General features: G+C 43.8%; 1 protein-coding gene and 1 pseudogene across 8 annotated transcripts in view; one reads left to right on the top strand and one right to left on the bottom strand.

Moving 5' to 3' along the window:
• Positions 1-27112, top strand: part of LOC142584599 (polycomb protein SCMH1-like) — a 378417-nt gene that overhangs the window by 180600 nt on the left and 170705 nt on the right. The window lies entirely within an intron of this gene.
• Positions 5851-9397, bottom strand: LOC142584485 (uncharacterized; annotated as a pseudogene).

Below are 27112 nucleotides of genomic sequence, written 5' to 3'. Positions count from 1 at the left end.
CCAGCTAGCAAAAACTATACATGACTTTGCACTTTCACTTAATAACGGAAAACAAACCGATGTAATTTTTATGGACTTAAAAAAGCTTTTGATAAAGTCTCTCATAAGAAGTTATTGCACAAATTAGGGAAAATATTAAATAACCACCAACTTTTAAACTGGTTTGCCGCATCATTACCAACCGAAAACAATTTGTTGTCTTTAATAGAGAAATTTCAGAAGTTGTTGGTGTGGACTCAGGTGTTCCCCAGGGGTCGGTCCTTGGACCCCTGTTTTTTCTGATGTTTATCAATGATGTCTGCAACATTCCTGTCAAAATATGATTGTATTCCGATGACTGCATGATTTACACAAAAGTGAGCAGTACAGCTGACCAAATTCTTTTAAGTGATACTCCCAACAAAAGTGTTCAGTGGTGTGACATGTGGCAAATGTGTATTAACTATGAAAAAACAGTGTTCATGAGAGTTACTCACAAAAAAATACCATTAACATTTATATATTCTATCAACAGCAGTGTTCTTCACGAAGTACCTCATTACAAATACCTGGCCCTCTGGATAACAAGTAACTTAGACTGGACAAACACATTAATTATACCGTAAGAAATGCAAACCTTAAGAAGACCTTTAAAATTTACTACTCCTGATGTCCGCATGACCGCATATAAAGCACTTATTCTTCCGTCATTCGATTATGCAGCCATAATCTGGGACCCCTTCACTCGGGCCAATATTAACAAGATTGAAAGCGTACAGAGAAAGGGTGTGCGATTCATATATAACAGTTTTGGAGGTTCTTCTGTTTCTGCCCTTTTAACCAGAGCCAACTTGCCGCAAATAACCCAAAGAAACCGGTCATCTAGGCTAAAATTTATCATCATCATCACCATCATCATCATCAGCCTGGTTACACCCACTGCAGGACAAAGACCTCTCCCATACTTGTCCAACTACCCTGGTCGTGTACTAATTGTGGCCGTGTTGTCCCTGCAAATTTCTTAATCTCATCCGCCCACCTAACTTTCTGCCGCCCCCGGCTACGCTTCCCTTCCCTTGGAATCCAGTCCATAACCCTTAATGACCATCGGTTATCTTCCCTCCTCATTACATGTCCTGGCCGTGCCCATTTCTTTTGCTTGATTTCAACTAAGACGTCATTAGCTCGTGTTTGTTCCCTCACTCAATCTGCTCTTTTGTTATCCCTTTATGTTATAGCCATCATTCTTCTTTCCATAGCTCGTTGCATCGTCCTCAATTTAACTAGAACCCTTTTCGTAAGCCTCCAGGTTTCTATCCTGTATGAGAGTACTGCTAAGACAGAGCTGTTATACACTTTTCTCTTGAGTGATAATGGCAACCTGCTGTTCATGATTGAGAATGCCTGCGAAACGCACCCGAGCTTATTCTTATACTTCTGATTATTTCAGTCTCATGATCTGTATCCGCAGTCCCTACCTGTCCTACGTAGATGTATTCCCTTACCACTTCCTGTGCCTCGCTACCTATCGTAAACTGCTGTTCTCTTCCAATACTGTTAAACATTACTTTAGTTTTCTGCAGATTAATTTTTAGACCCACCCTTCTGCTTTGCCTCTCCAGGTCAGTGAGCATGCATTGCAATTGGTCCCCTGAGTTACTAAGCAAGGCAATATCATCAGCGAATTGCAAGTTGCTAAGGTATTCCACATTAATTATTATCCCCATTTCTTCCCAATCCAGGTCTTTGAATACCTCCTGTAAACACGTTGTGAATAGCATTGGACAGATCGTATCTCTCTGCCTGATGCCTTTCTTTATTAGGATTTTGTTGCTTTCTTTATGGAGGACTACGGTGGCTGTGGAGCCGCTATAGATATCTTTCAGTATTTTTTCATACAGCTCATCTACACCCTGATTCCGTAATGCCTCCATGACTGCTGAGGTTTCGACTGAAAAAGATTTATGTATCAAATTGTGAAGGGGCACTATAAATTAGACACTTCAGACGTAATAACCTTTTCATCCGGGTATGCCACTAGACAAAGACACCTATTAACAATTGCTCTGTTTCGCACACATAACTCCTTTAAATACTTGCTTTCCACGGACAATAACTGAATGGAACCAGCTTACTAACACTCAAGTTCAACAGCCTTCACTTACCTTGTTTACATAGTGTCTAACTTAGTATTTACCGTATGTCTTCTATTTTAGTTTGTATTAGTTTATTTACTCTTATGTATCTATGTATTTGTTGGTTGCCTTTTTTGTGATATTTTCAACATTTGTACCCTCCTGCCAAAATCCCTAAAGTGGATTGCTGTATCAATATGAATCGCTGTACCAACCTTCGCATTTTGCGAAGGTTGGTAGAGCATCGCACGCGAAATGCGAAGGTTGTGGGTTCGGTTCCCACCTGCGGCAAGTTGTTTTTCATCCACTTTAATTTTCATTAATTCATAGTTTCTTTATTTGATTTATTAATCACAAGTAATTTCCCCTATGTTGTCCTTGGGGTCAGTGTTTGTTGGCTTCTTATGATATGACTAATAAAAATCGGGACCCTCGGTTAACCCCCTTCCTCGTTTATTACATAACGAGGGTCTCAAATCCGGCTACATTGATGCCTTCAGGTAGCATATGTGGGTTTATTGACCAGTTGCCTTCACCCAAAAAAGATCATGTTCTCGTGATGCCTGCAGCAAAAAGGACGTTCCACGTCCACTGCCAAGGTCTGTGTGGGGTGGCGCTGGCTAAAACTCCCAGGGTTCTACTAGGACACATAAATACCCAAGAAGTGGATGGGAAAACAGCGCCGCGGTAGCTCAATTGGTAGATCATCGCACGCGAAATGCGAAGGTTGTGGGTTCGGTTCCCACCTGCAGCAAGTTGTTTTTTCATCCACTTTAATTTTCATTAATTCATAGTTTCTTTATTTGATTTATTAATCACAAGTAATTTCCCCTATGTTGTCCTTGGGGTCAGTGTTTGTTGGCTTCTTATGATATGACTAATAAAAATCGGGACCCTCGGTTAACCCCCTTCCTCGTTTATTACATAACGAGGGTCTCAAATCCGGCTACATTGATGCCTTCAGGTAGCATATGTGGGTTTATTGACCAGTTGCCTTCACCCAAAAAAGATCATGTTCTCGTGATGCCTGCAGCAAAAAGGACGTTCCACGTCCGCTGCCAAGGTCTGTGTGGGGTGGCGCTGGCTAAAACTCCCAGGGTTCTACTAGGACACATAAATACCCAAGAAGTGGATGGGAAAACAGCACCGCGGTAGCTCAATTGGTAGATCATCGCACGCGAAATGCGAAGGTTGTGGGTTCGGTTCCCACCTGCAGCAAGTTGTTTTTTCATCCACTTTAATTTTCATTAATTCATAGTTTCTTTATTTGATTTATTAATCACAAGTAATTTCCCCTATGTTGTCCTTGGGGTCAGTGTTTGTTGGCTTCTTATGATATGACAAAGCAGTTTAGTATCGTGGGGGGTTTTAGCTGAAGCGCGGCGCAAATAACCTAATTTTTTTAGGGCTTCCCCATTTACATATTCATTATGTTGAATTAATTAATTAATTAATTAGCTAATTAATTAATTAATTGATATGTTTAGACCAAGAAAGTTGTTCTATAAGAATGGCACCTAAGTATTTATATTGAGACAGTCTTTTAAGTTGGATGCCATCCAGAGAATAATTGAACAAGAGGTGCTCTGTCGATTGGCAAGTGACATCACGACTGTTTTACTACAGTTGATGTTCATTTGCCATGTTTTGCACCAAGCGCAGAAAGACATAAGGGATTGGGCGAGATGGTGGTGGTCATCAATGGAGTTAATAGATTCATATAATACGCAGTCATCTGCATAAAGTCTGATTTTAGTTTAGGTGCTATGAAGTAAATAATTGATGTATATTAGAAATAATGAATGGCCTAATACTGTCACGTGGTAGTGACGTTAAAGAACACAGTAGCGGTACTGTGAAAGACAAAACTAGCTTTTATTGGGTGAACCTGTGCCCACAAAACAGGCTACACTTAAAGCACAACGATAGCGGCGAACGCAGTCGGCGATCGGCGAAAATCTGATCCGCGGGTCAAGCGCGTCGGCTTTTATACAGCAGTCGTCGAATGTTCCAGACTAATCGTTGGGACCCGCGTGCCTTCTGCACCATTCTGCACCATTCTGCACCATTCGCGGCAGGCGATGAAATCAGGTAACATAAGGTTCAGCGACAACAGACAGCGAATAGAAGCATTGATAACTTTCCAGAAACTTCAGATACATTACACATCAGGCGCGTCCCGCGCTGTGCGATAACACTTCCAAGGCGGCGAAACGTGGTCACCCGATAAAGATAAGTACACATGTCAATACGGATCCCTGATGAACGCCTGACATAACATTGATAGGAGTTGATTCCACCGAGTCAAACCAAACAAATTGTGAGCGATAACGCAGAAAACTGGCTATCCAAGAAACAAGGCAGGGATTATTGTATATGGAGTTTTATTTTGCCAGTAGTTTAGAATGAATCACAGGGTCAAAAGCTTTAGAAAAGTCAATAAAGATGGCATCCACTTCATTACCTATGTCTAGGTTAGAAGCGATATCATGAACAAAATCGACTAATTGCATTACAGTGCTATAACCATGATGTAAACCATGCTAGGCAGATGTTAGAATGTCATTAGAGTTGATGGATTCGATTATACATTTGTGAATAATGTGGTCTAACATCTTGCATAACTGGGGTGTGAGAGATATCGGCCTGTAGTTTAAGGGAAGTTCTTTATCATCTGATTTATGCAAAGGCAGGACTTTGGCTGTTTTCCATTTAGTTGATACTTCACCAGAGTCTAAGGATTTCTGGGAGATTACAGCAAGGCCCTGAGCCGTCCATAGGGGATTATCTTACAAGGAAAGAATTCGGGGTACTATCTGAACCGGTACACTTTAGTGTCGAGATTCGAGATTAGGTTTAAGACATCATCAGAACTTATTACGATATCGCCTAATTTATTAGTTTGTGCATCATAACTAAAGTTTGGATTTACATGGTGATCGAGGGTGAGAACAGATTGGAAGTACGAGTTAAAAGCATTCGAAACTACGGTGGGGTTCTTAGTAACAGCATCGTTAACCTTGAAAGGGGTACGGCACGTGGCACAAGGTGAAATGGATGTCCAGAACTTGTGAGGATTTGATTTAAATAGTATAGAGAGTTGCACTGAAAGATAGAAATCTTAAGCATTTTAGTATGAGTATGAAGTTCCTCCTTGGCTTTTTCAAAAAGAATGCGAAGCGCTATCGCGAATTCTTTGATTTACGTAGTCTGCCGACATGGCGTGATCGGTGCAAGATATCACGGTTAATCCAAGGAAGTTGTGAAGTCGTGAAGTATATACACAGCCAGAATGATCACATCACTTTTGTGAGAACTTGTGTAAAGGAAATGCAAGCATAGAGCTTATCTCAGCGTGTGTCAGTGGCACAGGCGCGCACAGTGTGTATCAAGATGGCGTCACATCTTCCCCATTTTACAAGCATTGTGTGCCGACCAAAAAAGGAAATCACTCTACAAATCAGTCGTCAATTATGAGTTTTTTTGGAGCTCGCACGACGCTCCCATATCACATTGTTCGCTGCTCTTGCTCAGGTCTCAAAGCTTCGTTTGATGGAAGGGCCTCTTGGGTGTCGGACAGTTTTTTAACCACGATGCCCTCTTTGTCGGTCGTGCTGGCTGCTTTATTGACGCTGTTTGGCATGCAGGGGACTGGTTTCTCCTCCACTTGGGAGCAGGAACAGATGGTGTCTGTTTATGCGTACGGTTCTGCCTGCAGTCTGGACCCAGTGGGATCTCAGTTTAGAGGAAGGATGAAGGATTGTGCCCTCGCCATTTCTGTCTCGAAGCCATACTTGGTTGCCCACGGGATAGACTGGGAAGAGGTCGTGCAGCATGACACCTGTCAAAATGCATCTTTTGTTTTTGTCTGTATTTTTTGTCCTGCTTTTTCCAAGAAGCGCTTGCTAATCGCGGCTTTAGCGCGGATGGCATGCACGGCACTCGTGAGCATAAGTGGCGGCTCATTAGCAGTTGTGCTGGGCTATAGCTGGTTGGGCCTGGTGAGTTCCTATAGCTCAGCAAGGCCATGTAGGGGTCCTGCGCTTTCTTTAGTAGTATATTTAAAGTCCCTAAGCTTGTGGGTAATGAGGGCTCGTGACATGCTTGAAGCCATAGTTTCTTGCAAAATTAATAAAAGCAAATGAGATGAACTGTGATCCATTGTCCGATATTACCGTTTTTGGGATCCTGTGCCTGGCGAAGATGCTTTTCAGATGCTGGATGACCACCTCTGACGATGTGCCTCAATCCAGTAGGGCCAGCTCAGGATACCTGGAGTGGTAATTGACAACAACAAGGTAGACAACAACAACAAGGTAGCTCTAATAAATCAGTTACGATTTTCTCCATGGAAGCTCCATTGTTTCAGATCGGATCATCGGTTTGGTAAATTGGGCGCACTCTGCTGCACAAGCTTGACAGTTGGCTACAGTTCTTGCGATTTCCTGGCTAATTTCGGGCTACCAGACTGATTCTTTAGCGTTCGCGCGGCAGCGGGCAATGCCTTGATGCCCCTCATGGACTCTCTGAAGCATTTCTTTCCACAGCGCTCGTGGAATTACTAGTCGAGTCCTTCAGAAGCAACTGCTTGCAAACCATGATGTTCCCACAATGCGCCCAGAATGGTTTGAGAACTTACGGTGGCTGGTGTTTTGCGGGCCACCCTTGCCTGCAAGCTTCGAGCAACGATACACATTTGGGGTCCATTGCCTGCTCTGAGAGTATGCAATTGAGCATGTCATCTGAGAGCTCATATCGAACGACTCCGTCCACGTGAGACGAGACGTCAGCTTCAGACAGTTCTCCGATAGACAGTCCCATGTTCATCACTCTAGCCAGAGAAAGAGTGTCTGCAGTAGCAATAGTTTTACCCGGGACTTGTGTAAGCATGAACGAATACTGCATTAGACACATTCTGAACCTTTGGATTCTTGGTGGAAGAGAATCAAGAGGATCGCAACCCAGTAGCAGAAGGAGAGGCTTGTGGTCTGTCTCAAATAGCATAAACGTGAGGCATTTCAGAAATTCGTTGAAGCGTTCTGCGGCCCAGGTCAAAGCTAACGCTTCCTTTTCGATCTGTTAATATCTCTGCTCTGTTTTTGTGAGCGATCTGGAGGCATATGCTATTGGACGTCTTTCGCCAGATGGCTGATCTTGTAGTGGTACGGCGCCTAGTCCTTGCGAAGATGCGTCTGCCGATACGATTGTTGGGTACCTGGGGTTGTACATTGCGAGGCATCTGTGCAAGCTGAGAGTAGTCTTGATCTTTTCGAAAGTTTCCTCTTGTTGAGTACCCCAAGACCAGTTGCTGTCTTTGTTAAGAAGGCTGCACAGAGGCGCAGATGTAGACGCAGCATCCGAAAGAAACCTTGCGAGATGGTTCATCATGCCTAATGATGAACGAACCTCAGCGATGATTTGGGCCTTGATTGCCCTAACTTTCTCAGGGTCTGTGTGCACACCATTGGCATCGAAGATCATGCCCAAGAATGCTACCTGCTCAACAGAGAAACAGCATTTTTCCTTGTTAAGTGTTACTCCTGTTTGTTGCAGTCGGTCAAGCACCTTATGAAGGTGGTTGTTGTGTTCCACTTTGTTCTTGCCAAACACCAGAATGACGTTCATAAGTTCAGTATGCCATCCAGGCTTTCCAAGACCTGAAGGGTAACCTGCAGTAGCAGTACCGCCCATACGGTGTAATGAAAGTGGCAAGCTTCTGACACTCTTTGGAAACCTTTATCTGGTAGAACCCAGAATTGGCATCCAGTTTAGAGAAGACCTTGGCTTCCTGGAAGCTTCCCATAACTTGCTCTACCGTTGGTAGCTGATGATGCTCCCGCCTGACAAACTGGTTTAGTTAAGTCAACACAGATTCTTACTGCTCCAGATCGCTTCATTACTGGAACTTCAGGAGCACACCACTCAGTTGGTTCTTTGGCCTTTTGTATCATTCCTTCTCGTTCTAGTCTGTCCAGTTCTTCCTTGACCTTTTCCTTCATAGGAATAGGAATTCGTTGGGATGTATACAGGGCGTGCAGAGTTGCATTCGGCACGAGGCATGTGGTATGTTCCCCAGATATAGAGCCTGTGCCTTGGAACATTTTAGGATATCTGTCTACGACGTCCTTAGTGGTCTCTACTTCATCTAGGAAGCGCACAATTCTTAGGGCTTTGAGAGCTGGTAGTCCCAACAGGGGCGTGTGCAAGCTGTGCATGACGTAAATGATTTGCTGTGAACGGTTGCCTTTCCAAGCTACTTCAGCGTCAAACTTTCTGATCGTACGGATGCTTGCATTGCTTGGGCCTTTAAGGTCGCCTGCTTTGTCCAGAAAATGTGGAAGGAAAGGAAAAGTGTCACTGACCACGGTCACTTCGGTGCCCGTATCTACGTTCATATGGAGCTTCTGGTCGTTTATCAGTACCGTGACGAAATGCTCAGATGGTGTGTTTGCAGATTGCTCGACTGTGCCGACTGTGCCAAGAAATTTCTTATTTGGTTCAACAATGGCATCAAGATTCCCATCTGCATGCTTCTTTCTTCGGCATGCCTTTTCGAAATAGCCCAACTTTCGGCAAAACCTGCATCTTTCTTGTTGCGCTGGGCAACCACTTCTCAGATGAAATGGTCCGGCACAGAAACTGCAGTACTTTTGACAATATGCCAGCTTTTGACCGCATGTGAACATGTTCTTTCCATCGATTTTCTTGGGCTTTATTGTGGTGACGCAAGCTTTCAGAATTGTGCCCTCATGCTCTTTTAGCTTGGTTTGCTGTTTCTTTACGGTTTCGCTTGTACGTGCTTTTGCCAAAGCAGTGTTCATCGTAAGCTTAGGATCCATCTGTAGTTTCGTTGAGAGAGCCTGGTCCCTTATTCCTACTACAAAGCGGTCCCTTATTAGGCGTTCCTTCATGTCTTTGAACTCGCATCTGTCTGCTAGCCTATTAAGCTCGGTTGCAAACTGGTTGACTGTTTCTCCCAGTTGTTGGTGCCATAGATTAAATCAAGCGCTCTCATAGACTTTGTTCTTGATGTGGATGAAATAGCCCTCAAATTTAGACGTCACGAAGTTGAAGTCCTCCATTTCTTGGTCTTTTACATTTAACGAGAGGAGTATCTCCCATGGCTTTCAGCCCATTGTATAGAGAAGATTCCTTACTTGGACTTCGTCTGGTTTCTCGTGTAGTCTGGATGTGAATCTGTAGTCGTTGAATTCGTCCGTCCATGCAGGCCAGTCGGCAGCATTCTGGAAGTCGAAGGGCTTAGGAGGCTTGATTACCACCATTCTGAGGCATGCATAGATGTTCAAGATCTTTACTATTCCTTACCGCAAGGGCCCCTGATGTGCAGTGTTAAAGATTGCATAACAAATGAGAATGACGAGGTGTCATTCCGCAATACGTGCGGCATGGCAGTTGAATCCTTTCTTGAACTTCTGCATTTTTATTTAGCGAATACACATGTAGGGTTCTGTGGTGAAACGTATATACAGGCAAGGGGTGTCTGCATCGGGTCAAAGGTAGCTCCCATCCTAAGTAGCATTTTTTTGGGAAGCATAGACAGAGAGTTGGCCAAAGATTTAGAAGGTGTAGTAAGTAAGGTATACAGATATGTCGATGACTACTTGATTTTAGGTTGTCCTGTAGACAAGGGTGCTTTCAGAAATAGGGTGGTAGAAGCCTTCAATTCTCTGGGAAAGGGCTTAACATTTACTTCGGAAGTACCGGTAGAGAATAAGCTACAGTTTCTTGATGTCAAGTTAACATTCCTACCGGAACATGTGTGTTGGTCTTTCTCACCCCGAGCTGGAAAACCGCTAATGAACTATGCATCAAACCATTCCAGGCTTGTGAAAAATGGAATAGTCATTTCGTGTTTCCGGTCAGCGTTGTTGAAGTCATGTCACCACACTGTAAGGATTGCATTTTTTGAGCAAGTTGACAGGTTGAGAAAGGCTGGGTACCCGCTCGCTGTGATGCTGGCGACGTGTGCTAGACTAATGAAAGAACTTAACAAGAATAAAGGACAATGCACAAAGAATCAAAGGCAGAAGGATGGAGATTCCAATGTTTCAGTGATTCCGTATGTGCACGGCCTTTCACACAGACTTAAGAAGGTGGCTGGTAGTTATGAAGTAAAAGTGGTATTTTCGGCAAAAAACAAAATAGGCAGTGTGTGTTCCAAGGTTAAAAAGAAGTTCGAAAGTAAGGATGATGTACAGAAAGAATGCACTGTTAAACATCCGCGCAAGAACCAATTTGTTGCTTGCGCGAAGAACGTTGTTTACCAGATCCCTATGACGTGTGGTCATGTGTACGTAGGGCAGACTGGGAGATGCATTAACACTAGGTTAAGGGAGCACTTGTCTAGCCTGAAAGGTCGCCCTAGTACGCATTTGGCAATGCATTGCCAAGAACATGGTTGCTCCCCTTGTGTTACTAGCACAGACATTTTGTACAGGCATAGGAATCAAACCGCTAGGGAAATCGTGGAAGCATACTGGATTGAAAAACAAAAAGAAAAATGCATCAGCCATCCTTCTGTTTCATTGTTAGATAAAGAAAATTCGCTGCTATCATCACATCTTTAACGCATGTTATTGTAAGTGGTTGTTTTTAAGCACTTTGCTGTTTTTAGTTTGACTGGGTGGCTTTTGTCCACGCCTTCTTTTTTTTTTTATCACAAGTGTTATATGTAATATCGACGTTGCTCTTTTGACTTGATCGCGCAGATCAGCGGGTATCATATGCGCTGTAGGCGTGCTCTGTTCTCTAGATCGCGCAGTTCTGTGGGTATTTAAGTAAGTAGTTCTTCAAAAATGAAACCAGTTGTTAGAAAGCGCTCGTCCTTGTGTTGCCCCTATTCTTCGTCCCTGTTTGTTTGCGCACAAAAAGTATAAATATGAATATGTTCCAACTAGGCCGACTCGCAGTTATGCTTCATTCTGAGGCGTTGCTTGAGTCACCGGGAGGCCTTCTTCTTCTTGTTGCAGCAGCTGCTAGTGGTTCGCTCATTGACGGGGCTGTTGCAGCTCTGCATCAGCTCTGCATCAGCTTAGATGTAGCCACTTCTGACACCATGTCAGATAGGCAGACAGACGCTCATTGTCTCGTGAACAGAAATGATCCCCTTTAATGTACCGTTGTGAAAGATACACACAGTCAGAATGATCACATGACTTTTGTGAGATATTGTGTCAAGGAAATGCAAGCATAGCACTTATCTCAGCATGTGTCAGTGGCGCGGCACACACAGTGTGCTTCAGGATGACGTCACACATGTGGGATAGGACAGTTAATGTGTACAAGAACTGTGTTATGATCTGAGATTCCTTCCAAGATATCATACTTAAAACCTGAATGAGCAAGACTGTCACTAATATACACCAAGTCAGGCATGGAGTTTGGCCGCATATTCTTATCAAGTCATTGTATCAGGTTATGGGACAAAGAAAACGAAGTTAAGTCTCTTCAAATAGAGGCACTAGTGGCTGAAAATGTAAGGGAAGGCCAGTGAATGCTGGCAACGTTAAAGTCATAGAGAACGATTAAGTTAGAACTGTCGAGGCTGTGGTCATGTATAAAATGTGAAATATTATCGAACAAGTCACTGGGCTATCAGGGGGGCGATAAAGACCACAAATTGTTAAATTCTGCTTGTGCACTAGTAACTTGCATGAAACTGATTCTACATTGGGAGGTCCTGGTAGAACCTTAAAGTTAATATCTGAACACAAAAGCAACACCACCACCTTTCTTATTCTGACGGTCATACTGGACAGCAGTGTAACCAGGAGGCAAGAATTCTGAGTCGTGAATATCTTCATGAAGCAATGTTTCTGTGGTGCATGTAACATGAGGAGAACATGAAGAAACTAGTGAAAGAAACTGGAAATTCGTTAGTTGTGCTTCTGGCATTAACATTCAAAAGCGCAAGATCTGTGGCAGAGTGATGAGACTGTCAACCTAGTGATGATGATACGTTTGGAAATCTTGCACTAGAATCAAAACCAGGAGCTATTACTAAGATATTTGGGCACCGTCCCAGTTGTAACAAACATTAGTAATAAATGAATGATTGAGCCTCATTTTAATAACTGAGCCATTATTCCACTGCTCAACTGAAGCGTCCCATAGCTTTTTATGTAGTGTGTGCACTTTGGACAAAAAATCTTCGGAAAGTTTCATGCTGGAATTTTCCAGCTTATAAGCAAGTTTCAGCATCGCTAGCAATCAAGCAATTTTAAATTATAGGGCGAGAACCCTAGAATTGTTTATGGTGCTTGAGATGGCGGTCGCAGCGTGGAGTGCCACGCATCGGGCCATGATTGAGAAATTGTCCGGGAATATGCATTCATTGCTTCAAGAACGCTGGTTTTGGTGCCACCTGACAGGCATCGCCTGCGGATTCGGCGCTGGACGTAAATTTGCGCTAAGGGACCATAATCTCGATCAACTTCCTTTGGATTACATATACGAGATACAATCACTGGAGAATTGCTGCTGCATGCATGAAGCGCTGTTGCACCATGTCCGGTGCCGAGACGCAAAATCTGGCAAAAGTGGTCTTATCTCCGAAAACAATTGACCGAGAATGGTAGTGCTGCCACTGCTGATTGACGTATGCGGCACACTTTGTACTGTCTGCAGTGTGGTTCTATATTGTTGAGCAAGCTTGCCAAAGTAGGCTAACAACATTTTGACAGTAAATTTTTCTTCTGCGATGCATTACCTATCTGCTGTCTCATTTTGCAACTATGAAATTGTCGCGAAAGTGAATTTTTTTCACGTTCCTCGCCGATTTTGTTATTGCGATGTTGAACTGTGTGTGTTTATATATATATATATATATATATATATATATATATATATATATATGTTGGCGCTCTTCCAAGATTCTGGTACGCTCGAGGTGATGAGGCATTGCGTATACAGGGCGGCCAGTTTTTCTAGACCAATCTGACCACCATTCTTCAAGAAATCTGCTGTAGCCTGATCCTCACCAGCTGCCTTCCTCCTTTGCATAGCTCCCAAGACACCCTTTGCCATCGTTGGGATAGACCTAGTCGGCCCTCTGCCCATAACGCCGGCAGGTCACTGATGGATCATGACAGCTGTTGACCAGCTCACACGTTACGCAGAGACCGCTCCTCTAGGCTCTAGTTCGGCCTCAGACGCTGCCACCTTCTTTCTGGATGCCATTGTGCTGCGTTATGGTGCAGCTCGTGTACTGTTGTGACCGCGGCAACACTTTCATGTCAACAATTATCAAAGAAGGAAGTACTTGGAGCTTGTGGCACAGTTCATAAGACGACATCCACATATCACCCTCAAACAAATGGCTTAACAGAGCGATTCCATCGCACACTATCAGATATGATATCAATGTATATTGGGCCAAACCATGACAACTGGGACACACTTTTACCTTTTGTGACGTTTTCTGATAACACCGGTATCCAACAAACTACGAGGTACTCATCTTTCTACCTAGTTTATGGCCGTTCACTGACATTTACCATCGACGCCACTTTCTTCAATGCCCCATCTAACACCTCAGTCAGTATACCCGAACAGCTCATCTCGAGACTTGAGGAATACCATCAACGTGCTCGCTTCAACACAGAAGTCAGTGGCTAGATCACAAGCAGCGTTACTACATCTCTCGTCACGACGTCTCCTTTCGTCCTGGGGAGGAAGTTTTCCTTTGGATGCCCATTCATACATGTGGTTTGTGTGAGAAGTTTGAATCCCACTTCCTCGGACTCTACATTATTAATGAACAAACATCCCCTGTGAACTATCGCGTTGCTCCCGTAGACGTTCCTTCGGACCATTATTATCGTGGTTCGGAGATTGTTCATGTTTCGTGCCTCAAATGATTCGTTCGGCGTTTCCCTCCTGGCTAGGTCGCGGCCTGGCTGGCCGCTTGCGCGTGCAGGGAAATTAGTGTGAGCATTATTCATATGCTTCATATTCTCACCTGTACATACTCATTATCACCGTTTTGGGGCCTGATGGTAGGGCTCTCACTCTGGAGAATAGACACTGCCTAAGCCTTGTCTCGCAATACTGATGTTTCGTCCGAAGGTGTAGCAATAATTGTGGACAAGACCATAGCTTATCAGCATTTAGCCCTTCTGATGCCCTCGAGGCAGTATCAATATGAGCGATTCTATTCAACAAGGTTACTTTCTTCTCTTTACATTCCACCAGATTACCACCTCAACAAGACAGAATTCTATAGCCTAATTAATCAGCTCCCTGAACTTTACGTTGCTGTTGGCGACTTCAGTGTTTACAAGAGTCTTTGGGGAGACTCATGGTGCGATTCGAGGGGTCGACTAACAGAAAACTTTCTAGTGACATCTTGTGCTTGCCTGTTCAATAGGTAAGAGCCAGCTTACTACAGCATACATTGCAGTTCCTATTCTTCTATAGATTTAGCGACTGGTTCTCCAGCCCTTCCACCTGCAGTGGAGTGTCATCAACAATCCTTTTGGAAGTGACCACTTCCCTGTGACGCTAAATTTATTAAAACAGGAAAACTGTACTCCGCTTGTCTCTAGATGGAAATTACCATTGGCAGATTGGTTGTGGTTTAAAGAATCAGCAAATATAACGCAAGATTTTTATTGGCGATATTAACATAGGCGACACAGTAGCGAATTTTATTTCTTTTATTATAGACACAGCAGAGAAATGAAGTCCTCCAACAGGGCAGCTCATATAAACGACGAGTTCTCTGGTGGAATAATAACTGCAAATAAGCGCGAAAGAAACAAAATAAAGCATGGAGCATATTGTGCCGTTTTCCATCTGCGGAAAATGTCATTGAATTTAAGCACAGCAAGTCAGAGAAGGTGGACACAGAGACAGGCAAAGAGGGCAAGCTGGGAGAGGTTTCTCTCGGGCATAAACTCTTACATGCAGGAGGCAAAAGTTTGAAATGGTCTGAAAACACTTAATGGCCAGCAAATCCAGCCATTACCCCTAGTTGATGACCAAGGGAATACATTGGAAGACCAGGCCGATGCGCTTGGCGAACACTTCGAGCGCGTATCCAGTTCAATCCACTATTCCAAAGCACTGCTAAGACACAAAGAAATGGCAAAATAAAAGGCAATCAACCACAGATGTAGACATAACGTACCTTATAACCTTCCTTTTAGTATTGCTGAGCTGCCCTCACTGTTTGTCTTAGCTTCGCACCCGGATCTGACAGAATCATGTACGGCATGAATTAGCACCTTCACAATGATACTCAAATGACACTACTTCCACTTTACAATGCATTATGGGCTGCTGCATACCTTCCATCGACATGGAAAGAAGCCATCATGTCCGTTCCGGTTGTAAAACAGGGGAAATACAATACTTTTGGCTATTAAACACATTACGAAAGCAAAGCTCCCAAAGGCCATCATATTCACCGGTTCCTTAAGTGCCGTTAAAGCTACAAAAACATGAAAACTCTGTAATCAACGACCTCTATTCATTGCTCTGCAATATGTATGCATCCAACCAGCGGGTCATAATATGTTGGGTGCTTGGATGCAGCTGTATAGAGGGTAGTGAGATTGCAGATAAAATGGCAACTTCCATAGCAACAAAACAGTCATCCATCTATAGCCATTCCTGCCACAGTCTTGAGGCCATTCCTACGCATAAAACTAAGGAGCTATTGGCAACACTTGTGGAATGCGCAAACATTGAATAAGTTCCATGTAATTAAGCCACTTTTAGGGAGTTGGCCATCGTTAACAAAGTCACAATGACCTGATGATCCCTTTCACCACCTCAGAACAGGGCCTACATATGGTACCCATTTGTACCTTTTGACTGACACAGAGGCTGACCGTACTCTACGTCTTGCTGGAGTGCAGGGAAGCAGGAGCAAAATGGAAAAAAGCACTTTCTTCTCTCATACAAACTCCATATTCCCTTACATCCGACATTATTTCTTGACCCAGAACCTTCCTTTCTTTTAGATGAAAGTAGTGCTTAACATTTTTAATGATGTTGTGCTACATGTTATTAGCCCTAGAGATTCATAGCTGCCGCTCTTATCTGGAGGATATTAGTGTGAACATACTGTTTTAATGCGAAAGCGTTAAGGAGCCCGTGCCACAGAAAATCTGGGGTTGGATGCTGCATCGGCAAAAAGATTTACCAACCACATATACCTAGGCCTTCCATATGATGCAAGGAATTGACTGAACGAATTGAATTTCTGAAGCTAAAATACGTAGAAAAATCGTAGACTACGACTTGCACACAACCTACAGACATGATAGCACTCGGATTGTAATTTGACTAATTGACTAATTCTGAAAACAATTCTGTGGAAGAAAACTCAAAGAAACTCCTTCACACACAGATCGGCCATGGCGTCCGTCATTTTGCGCGCACCGGCACGATGGGTGTTTTGGGGGCAACGGAGCGGCATGCTCGTTTCTTGCATTAACTCCAGCTGGTGCTTGCCTCTGCTGCATCGTGGCCCACGCAAGAAGCTGCGGTTCCACCACAAAGCTCGCCTTTGTGAATAGCGTTCGTGGCGAGGCTTTCCTGGTAAACATTACGGCTACATACGCTTCAGTTGCCAGGAAGTGTGAGAAGCAGTCAGCGATCTTTGAATGTTATCGCGTTCCACTGTCCTCCAGGCTCTTGTGCTGAAGGGTTTCAGTGAGGCTAGGGCTACTGGAAGTGATGCATTTTCTCCTATTATTTCTTCCTGGAATGTCTTTTATAGTCATCACTCACATTACTCACTCTTAATGTTATTTTAATACTTGTATATTTTTGGTGCCTTACAGCAAATATTTTAGGCCTCTATACAGCCTCGTTACATCTAACACTTGTGATTCACCGTGTCATTGACTTTCTCATATCATTGCTTGGTGCTCTTTGGCCATCCCTGGCCCTTGTGCCAAAAAACCCCAAACATCATCATCATCACTATGTAGAGGGCGCTCGTGACAGCAGTCTTCTAAAGCCCCTTGATAATTTGAAAGTAGCGACACTCTCCTCCCCGCAGCACTTTCCTCCTCGATTCTCCTCGTGCACCAGCTGCGCGCGCTGCCCACAACACGCTCTTTCTCCTTGGCTTCCGCGGATGGGCCGCAGCATTTGATGGAGATGCATGATTTTGGGCTAGATGTGCACCCCAGTGGGGCAAAAAATGGGAAAAATGGTGAAGCACCATTATGGGGCATGCTGTATGAATCTGGCATACTGATGTAAAAGAAGCTTTGTGGTGAGTTCTGTACTCCATACATTTTTTCTGCCACATGATAGGATGCTTTGCTTTGTGCATCTGATCTAATTTTGCTTGTGGCACATCCCTCTGTTTGGCTTTTTTTTTTTGTCTTGCCTAGGTGTGCATGTGCACTGCAGCTATTATATTCAGCATGCCTACTTATAATGAATTACAGGGTGTCTACCAACCAGGAAAACTGGGAAAACCGAAAATTCACAGGGATTTTGAGTAGTCTGGAAAAACTCAGGGAAAATTCAGGGAATTTGTGCCTCTATCAGGGAAAATTAGCTGTAATTTTATTGAAAGGGTCGAAAGTCGCAGTAATGCTGGCTCGAGTAACAGACAGGAATTGTAATTAATTTTCTTTGACATCCTGTCGCCGGCTGGAGGAGTTTTCAGTGTATTCTCAACGACCGACATTCCGGATTCCCGATAATTTGGATGGCTTCGCGGCACCACAACGTACCCCATAAAGTCAATGTATCAGAACGTCTGAAATTTCGGAGGCGAGAACTCTTTGCCGTCTGATTTTCCAGACGTTTTGCCGTGACCGCAGGTGCGAAATGGCATTAATCAAAGTCACCACCGCTGCCATTTTGATTACCTCACCGCCTCGAACCAGCACTCGCACGCAGATCCACTGGCAGCCGTAGCCACCACTGCGGCAACACTAGGCCTGGCTGGCGAGCATTGTTTAACTGCGCGAACAAACGAACCACAAAGACAGCGAGGGACAAGGACGGGCGCAGACTTGCAACTAAAGTTTATTCCTGCTTCGACGTTCGCTATGAAGCTTCGTGCCGTTGGGTGCCGTGTTTTTTATTGAAAGAATTCGCTGTTGTCAGCAATTGCATGGACTCCGCCGCTGTGGTTCTCGCGATTGGCTTAGAAGCTTGGAAAGCACGGTGCGTTGCATAATGCCGGTTCCCGAAAGTCAGCTTTGCCTCCGTACACAAATGTCAGTTGGTGAAGCATAGGCAAAAGTATTGCAGTGAAGCATAACAAGCGTGAAAAGGGGCTATTGCCACGGGACATAGTATGTATTCCTTAATTATACACGCATGCACCCCGTATTTCGTGTCACAGTACGAGCACCAATATGCCTAATACCTGTACCGACAGGCCTTCAGAGCATTTTCGAATGTGCCTGTGGTGGTTTGAGCCCTTAAGGGCAGTAAATGATATGCATTTATTTTTTCCAACTGGCCGATTTTTCGGATGTTTTCAGAGCCCCTAGGGAGTTTGAAAAATCGGACGTGAACTGTGCAACTGGCCAAGAAAATGCTTGAAATGGTCCGTGGGGCAAACGAATGGTGGAAGGAGGACAAGAACAGAAAGGACCTATTCATTGAGGAATGAATGGGAAAGGAATCGTGCTTCCGCCGTTTTGAAGGAGCTTGAGCTCCAAAAACAAAGTGTGTGCTGATGCCGAGATGCAGGTGCCCCTCATCCAACCCATTATAAACTCTTTAAAGCTGTGAAACACAACACTGAGGTGTCGGGCGCAGGCTGGGATTGTCAGAACACTTGATGTTGACTTACGAGCTGTTGAGAGAGAATCCCAGCTGTGATAAAGTTCGGCCCTCATGCCACTGAGCATGATATCAGTTGATAGAAATGGCTTATATTCGAAAATATTTGCTTCTGTATGTACCTCCTTTTTATTCGTATTTGAGATTGTCCAACTCGATTTGCATTTTTTTGGAAGACATTTTGTTTGCTGTGCATTTTCCCAAACCCTTCCTTCTATTCTCTTTTTGAATAACATAAACACTACTCCTTAGTATTCAAATTGGATTAAGTCGTTCTTTTTTTAATTTGTTTCATATGCTTGCTAGAGTGACAGCATATGGCAGTATGGTTTCAGCCCGTCTTGACATAAAACATAGTTCTGCGTCACTCAGGGAATTTTGCAAAGGCACTTAAGGAAAACCTGGAAAATTCAGGGAATTTGGAAATGTCAACTTGGTAGCTCCCTGAATTAGTCGTAAGTGCATCGTCCATCCATGTGTTTGTCTTCTCATTGGGAAAGTAGCTTTTGCCCTATGGTCTCTAAACTGAATAGGATGGTTGTGCAATTTCAGTGCGAGCAAGCATGCGCAATCATGCGAACCCACCCTGCACATTGCATGTATCCATCAGAAAACTAAATAATAATCGTCACCAACTCGTGTGTGTGTGGCAACCCAATTCAAAGCCTATTCAAGAACTGAAGAAAGGCAACATGTGGACTAGCTAGCACTCATCACCAGTAACACCACGGTTATACTTGCCATTAATTTTTTCTGGGCCTGCATTCATTGTATCTAAGTGACTGATGCACACATCGAAGTAAGCTTGAAGAAAAAGCTTCTCTACAAGTCACTATTTCGATTTTGAGTAATATAGGCAACGGATCCTAGGCTGTATGTTTGCATATAAAAATCTTTACAGCTGAAAGCAGAAACTGTAATGCTGCATTTCCGACTGAATAACAGTTGATGACATGCGAGGTAATGGAGTCCCAGCAAAATATTCAGTATACTGAGGACAACCCCATTTTTATGCAACATACAAATTGTCGCAGCAAAAACACTGATGAGCAGGCTGGAAGAATGAAATAAATGCAGCATTAGGGGGATGCTTTGATACGAGTAATACCAAAGACGCTCCACCTCGTGCACAACACTGTTCTTTGTCGCAACAAATGTCTTTTGGCCAGTCTTTTGTAGCCACTACTTGTTGCACAAGCCATCATGCTTGCCTTGTGGTACCATGAAAAGAAATCGGAAACTCTACTGGAGTTGTATAAGTATGTCGAAGCATAACACCAAATTTAAGTTGACCCACGTGTAAATTTGGGTGGCCCACCCCTAAAATTAGCTTTGATGACCCCCAAATTTAAGTTGGCTCATCCACAAATTTAAGTTGGCTGACCTGTGAATTTCAAGTTGGCCCACGTACAAATTTCAAGATGGCCTACCCCCAAATTTAATTTGGCCCGTGTCCAAATTTAGAGTTGACCCACCCAAAAATTTAAGTTGGCCCACCCCCCCAAACTTCAGCTGGCCCACCCTACATTTTATGTTGACCCACCCCCAAATTTCAGTAGGCCCATCTTCAAACTTGAAGATGACCCAACACCAAAATTGAAGTTGACCCAACCCCAAATTTCATTTGACTCACCCCTACTATAAGTTTATCCATGTGCTTTCTAAGGAGCCCTATTTATCCCAAGGGTATTCTCTGTATTTTTTTAGTTTAAGTTGTTCCTTATCACGTATGATGCTACCAGTCATATTTACACTACTACAACGATTAAATGTCTTAGCTTTGCAGATTAGGCATTCTTGTGCAAATGCAAGACATCACACTTTTCATGTGACGAGGCTGGGTACTCGGCAAAGAATGCTTGCACATTAAAACTGGATAACCATTTTCAAGCTTGTTGCAGCACTTATATGCGCTACATCAGTGCATAGCACTAGCGCAGCATGGTAGGAAATGCAGCGTGCAACGTTTGCTGCGCTGAGCCAGCAAAGCTAAAGAGAAAAATGGTGCCAATGAAAAAAAAAAAAACGCAAGCAAAATGCGAGATCCGCATGTTTCCAAGGGCAATGGCAGACAGACCAATCGTCATGCAGAAAAATGGGCGCAAAACTGGTTCCTGCAGAGAGGATGCGCAAGAGGCGAGGAGGAGGCAAGGAGGTCACACGGCAGCAGGAGAGCTTAAAGAGTGGCAGTACGTTAAAATTATCAAGAGACTACCATGTTCTAACAGTGTTCGCACGTGCGCAACAGCATTTTTTCAAATCGTCAATTGATGCAATGAGTAACGTAGCGTTCTCAGAATAGTGCATTTTGTGTTCGCTTGCAGTCGTTTTTGAAGTGCCGTATGCTACGGCATCGCTTCAAAGTTGGTTAGGCCTAGCAGCACCCTTGGCGTTTCCTTGGCACCGAGTTGATAGTAGTGGGCGGCGATGGTCTGCTTGCGTGGTCGACACAAAAGCTTGCCACTGGTGCATTCCTTCCTTTGGAAAAAAAAAAGTATGCAGAAACTCTACTGGGTTTGTCTAAGTATGCGTACCGTGGGCCCAACTGCCAAGGCTGGGGTGCAAGTTCGCAGTGGGCCTTAGTGGTAATGGCCAGAAGACCCGTGCTTTCCTTGAACTCTGCAGCCGGGTGAAAATGGCGGGAAATGTGTTTCCCTCTGCCTGTTAACCCTTTGAGGGTCCATTTTTTTCGCCGTATGTGACCGCCCAGGGTCGATTGTTCTCATTGCAGATTCCAATTCTTCTTAGGGACTTATTTCGAAAAAAGTTTACCACAATTTTTCTAGGGTGACCATCAAGTAAGAAAAAACTATTTTGTGTTTGTATATATGTACTCTTCATTCATTAATAATAACAGTAAAAAAGGAAATAAACTTATGATAATTGAAAATTTGACGCATTGTTATAGTTCAAGGCTTTGAAAATGTGCACACAAGAATATTTTGCAAGACTCAAATGTTCCTGCTCTTACACTATTATGTACATCCATAGCATAATCGAAGTGCATAGGTGCGCGCTATCAAGAAAACTCTGCGGTTGTGTGCCCGTCAAAAAAGCAAAACATGTGACAAACTTCCGCTGATCTTCATTTTATCGTCAACCAGAGGCAATTAGTTTTCGCGAGTCTCAAAAAAAAAATTGGCAGTGGTTTAGCTCGGCTATGCCAGGATATACGTAGCGAAAGCTAAGGCATAGCATGGTTAGCCTTGGTTCATCTTGATTGGAAGTCCAGGTTAGTCTGGCTGTCTAGCTATGTTGCGGCGCGCTGTTCGTCTGTTTCCTGGGCGATTCATTTCCTCTTCATCTCGTTCCGGTGTCTATTCCAGGCCTCCTCCTGCTTATCAGAATTGTCACCGTCCATACTGCCGCCTCAACTGTGGTTGCGGTGCACGCGAGCTCTCCTTTTCAGTCCTCCGACATGTTACCAGGCATGCGATGCAGCTGGCGAAGCGAGCGGAGGCGAACGTAACGATGAGGAATACGGTGTGACTAGAAACGCAGTGTGATGTTATGTGCCTCCTCGGAGCATGACCACGGCGAAATCACAAGTTCGTGGCCAGTAAACCTTTTGCATAAAAAAAAAAGCAATGGAAACGTATGCATGGCGGTATCGTTCCCATGTGCACCCCCGTGAGCACTAAATGAGCGAGAAATAAGCAATCACCCTTTGAGCAATTAGTAACGAGATAGCCATCAGTTTTGCAAGTGCAAGAAGCAGAAACTGCCCACGGAACAAAGCCCAAACTGCCATCCGCCCGCGCGCGCCAATGCTTGAGTGGTACTATATAGACGCGCGGGAGCAAACTAGCGCTAAAACAAACGATACAACGTAAACTAAGAGAGGGAGACGCGGGGAAAAAATTACCTGTATTCCCACATAAAGGCAGCACAGGACAAAAAAAGAATAAAGAGTTTGGAAATTGGCACGCTTTTTTAACATACAGACGGTGCCATAAATATACATCAACCATTTTGGACTTAGTTCGTGGCGCCGTGTATTTATGTCATTGACCCTGAAAGGGTAAAGGGTGTAAAAAAGGAATGGAACTGAAATGAATTTTCAGAACTGAGTGCAAACATTCAAGGTCACATGTGACATTTATGCTTCAAAGTATTGTGAGGAAGTTGACACGAGTTGCCTCCATGGACTCTACTGGCCAGAATTTCTAGTAGACTGAAGCATTGAACAAAAGCCTGCAAAAACATTTCCTGCTGCGCTGGTTTAAAAAAATATATCTGCCGGATCGGGACACTACAACAGAAACACAGCAACAAGAAGCACACTGGGTGTGGGGCGATCGCCTAACCACTTTCAGAGACCGCACTCAACACTACAGACTCGAAAGACGCACATTCCCGCCACCACACGATAAATTGAACAGGAATGAGGCCGTAACTTTACGCTTGCTCCAGACACAAACCTACCCTAGCCCCGCTATCTTACACCACTGCTATCCACGTTTATATCCAACAGACGCGTATAAAACATGCGGACAGAGAGCAACGCTGCGACACATGCTCTGGGAATGTGCCGGCAACAACGGTAATCAAACCAGCTCCATTCGCGACGCGTCCATAATCGCGGCCATTGCCAGAGTAGAAGGCTCGAGCTCGCTTCTTCCCGACGCCGCTCTGGATGCGGTGGCTGCCGGGGACCTTCTCCGTAGGTGTCGCCGCCGCTGGGAGGCGGCTATCAAAAGTTCAGAGCTGGCAGACCAGTTCTGGGCCATCCGGCAAGCCGAAGATGCCGCTCGAGTCCAAGGAGTTCAAGCCGTCACCTGAGGCCACCACAGCAAGAACTGCCGGACTATTCTTTAATAAAGTTTCTTCTTCTTCTTCTTCTTATTTGAACTGGATTTCTTCAGACAGGTCAATTATTTGGACATTTTTGCAGCCCTTTCATGTGAAGAAAATTAGTCGGTGACTGTAATAAGGTACATTTTTCAGGCTTTCACTATAACAATGAGTTTAAATAACAAACAATTGCTTGCATTCTCTTGAATTTTGTTACATCAAGGTGTTATTGTATCGTGGCCAGAATTGGGGCATGCAGTAAAGATATTCTGTAGTGGCTGCCGCTCTAATTGATCTAATGCTTACTTTTAATCTTGATCAGATTTTTAGAGCTTACACCCGTGGAAATGCAATTCTAGATCTCCTATTTATTTCTGAAAAATTTAGCTCGGGAACAGTGCAGGTTGAACCTGGAATTTCTGACCATATTTCTGTTGGACTAGATATACGGAGATGCAAAAGGAAAAAAATCCCTCCAGCCACAGTAAAAGACTGTAATAGAGCCGATGACATAGCAGTAATCGATTATTTAGAAGAGCATCGTGTCGTTAGCACCAACAACGTTGAAAGTTTGTGGCAACAGTTTTATTCCGCAGTTAAGTTCTGCATTCAACATTTCATACCGTCAAAAAGACTTCAAAAGCACTGTAAGAAATCCCTGGTTAGTCAGGAGATAATACAAACCAAAAGAAAAATTAAGTGCCTGAGAAAGAAGCACAAAACATTCATGCCACAATTTATGGAGCTAAAGCAGACCACAATTTATGGAGCTAAAGCATGATCTGCAACGTAAAGTAAAACAAGCTAGAAACTTTTTTATCAACACTATTGCCGACTTCATTAAAACTTATCCTAGAAATTTCTGGCGCTACTTCAGTCAAAGTAAAAAAGAGATTAAGGAACTCAAAGTTGTTGATAAAATTCTGGATGACCCAACTTTTATTGCAGAGACGTTTAATCAGTACTTTCAATCTGTTTTTTCAGCACGTGATGAATATAACCTGCCGAATGTTTCTCCTGTATTAGAAAATGAGCTGGATATAAGTAGTGAGGGGGTTGTTGCCATGCTATTGGAGCTAGATAATAAGAAATCCCCTGGCCCTGATGGACTGTCAAATGCATTTTAAGGTGTTACGCTCAACAATCTCAAATTTTCTTACCATAATGTTTAACTTTTCAATAACTTCTGGTGTCGAACCAGCTGACTGGCGTACAGCCCGTGCGGTGTCTGTCCATAAAGCCGGTGACCGCCTACAATTACCGTCCTGTTTCTGTTACTAGTAGTTGTTGCAAGCTTTTGGAACACACAGTCGTGAGTTTCATTCAGGAATTCATTTCTAAAAACAATATTTTGTCTCCCCATCAGCACGATATTCGAAAGGGTCTATCTACAACCACACAGCTTATTTCGACGGTACACGAGATATCGAGTGTACTTGACCAGTCCGGTCAAGCTGACATTCTGTTTTTAGACTTGTCGAAAGCCTTCGATACAGTGCCTCATGGAAAATTATTGTATAAATTAAAGTGTATAGGGTTACCTTTGTACATTATTCAGTGGATTGCCTCATACCTAGCCGATAGAAGGCAGTTTGTGGAAATTGATCATTGTCCATCTCGTGCGCTGTCTATTACCTCGGGCGTTCCACGGGGAAGTGTTTGAAGTCCGCTACTGTTTCTTCTTTATGTCAATGATTTGGTGAACGTAGTGTCTCATGGTGTATCCATAAAAATGTTTGCTGATGATTGTGCTTTTTTTAAGAAAATTTCACCCACAAATGATCATTTCTTGTTGCAAAAAACTCTTGGCAATCAATGATTGGTGTATGCGTTGGGGTATGGCGCTGAATTCTGACAAAACTGTACTTTTACGTGTCACAAAAAAAAATGTCCTAGTTATTTTTCTTAGCAGCTCCATAACCAGCCTGTATTAGAAGTTTCCCAATATAAGTTCTTAGGCGTGACTCTAACAAATAAGCTTGCTTGGTCAGAGCATATATTGGACATTTCTTCATCAGCCTTGCGGAAGCTGTGGTTCCTTAAAAGAAAACTTAAACACGCTCCAGTTAGAACCAAGACGTTACCTTGCAATACGTGTATTTGGTCAAAACTAGAGTATGCTGCTGAGGTTTGAGATCTCCATTATAAGAATGATGTTATGCAACTCGAAAGAGTCCAAAGAAAGGCAATAAGATGTATTTTTTGATAGATACAGAAGGCACAATTCGCCATCCTTATTAATGCAGAAGTACAATGTACCGACTCTCGAGGCTTGCTGGAAAATTAATTGTCTTAGATTTCTTCACAATTGTCTTGCAGGGAAAACTAAATTAATACTTCCCAATTGCCTAAAACCTTTTACTACCAGGATAACTAAACACAGCCATGAATATTCTTTATCACCAATTTTCGCTAGAACACTTTTTTTCCCCGAAACAATGTCTGAATGGAATTCTTTGCCCCGACAGATTTTTGAATCTGCCGAGTTTATGAAGGTGCTCGAGTCTCATATTGTAAACTTCGATGGTTGAACATTTCTACGGTCTTTGTGTTCTATTGATTTTTGTTGTTGTTGATCTTCGTTACATTGTATGTGTCCTTTGTAGCCCCTCCTGCCAGGGCCAAATTACTGGCCTGCAGTATTGTGTAAATAAATAAGTAAAATTCTGAATTGGGACGAGTCAGTCCTCCTGGACCACTCGTGAGATGTGGGCATGTCAAATTATCCAGGATTGTCACCTCTGCAATAGTGTTTAGTGCATGTTCTTGACAGATTGGGTCAGCGTATCACAATTCTCTCAAGTCCAGCAGAGTGGAGTGCAGTGTTACTTGGGCGAGTTGGCAATGCCTTATAGCAGATACAAATTACTACGCACAAAAAGAAAAGGAAAATTGAGACGAATTGCTAGAGCAACTTGTTTGAAAAGCATGCATTTGATGCGTGGCAAGTGCCTGCCCCGCTGACTTGTTGGTCTGTTTTATTGCGATAGCGATTATATGGACACTCGAGGCGCACTTCTGCCGTCGATGTGAGGTTCCGTAAATGAGTGAAAGCGTGTGAGGGTGAGCCGGCAAACGCAGTTCAATCTTGCATGTGCGAATGAGGAACGTGGCCCGGATGCGTGCCCTCTCTTGTGGCGCGCGAGGCAGGAAGGTCAGGTGAGGAAGGAGGGGCGTTCTTCTTCGGCGGCTGCTAGGGTGTCTCGACGTCCTCCTCGCCCGCCACTTCATACAGAGTGGAGACAACCACGGCGTCTACTACGGCATTGGCCACGTGAACCACGGACGCCATAGTAGGTGCCTTTGGCGTGCGCCGTAGGGGTGCGTTGCTGGCGCTCATGTGTCTTAAAAGCGATCTGTGATGTGGCCAAAGTGCGCGCCCGCAAGGGCCTCATCTTCAAAGCGATCTGATATGT

This window comes from Dermacentor variabilis, chromosome 6 (assembly GCF_050947875.1).
Source record: "Dermacentor variabilis isolate Ectoservices chromosome 6, ASM5094787v1, whole genome shotgun sequence".
NCBI lineage: Eukaryota > Metazoa > Arthropoda > Arachnida > Ixodida > Ixodidae > Dermacentor > Dermacentor variabilis.
This window is presented reverse-complemented; position numbering and strand designations above follow the sequence as displayed.